This window comes from Corvus brachyrhynchos, unplaced genomic scaffold, assembly GCF_000691975.1.
Source record: "Corvus brachyrhynchos isolate BGI_N302 unplaced genomic scaffold, ASM69197v1 scaffold219, whole genome shotgun sequence".
NCBI classification, from domain to species: domain Eukaryota; kingdom Metazoa; phylum Chordata; class Aves; order Passeriformes; family Corvidae; genus Corvus; species Corvus brachyrhynchos.
Window position 1 is genome coordinate 1,841,699 of NW_008240034.1, and position 414 is coordinate 1,842,112.

The following is a 414-nucleotide window of genomic DNA, read 5'->3' on the forward strand; positions in this document are numbered from 1 at the left end:
GGGCTGGAGAATTCCTGAGGGAGCTGGGAAGGGGCTCAGCCTGGAGCAAAGCGGGATCAGGGGGGACATTCCCAATCTCCACCAGTCCCTGCCAGGAGGGCACAGCCGGGGGGGATCCCAGGGGACACCAGGACAGGAGGGAACGGCCCCAAGCTGTTCCCATCAGCGGGAATTTCCTCCTGGAAAAGGCGCTCAGGGGTTGGAATTCCCCAGGGAAGTTGGGAATCCCCACCTCAGCGTGGTGTGGATGACCCCAAACTCCTTCCCAAGGTCTCCATCCCTAAGAAACCCCATCCCAAACCCCATCCCAACCCTGACTGTTGCTCTCTTTTCCCTTCTTTCCCGCAGCACCTTGAGGGATGCCCAAGAAATTCCAGGGGGAGAACACCAAGTCGGCTGCGGCCCGAGCGCGCC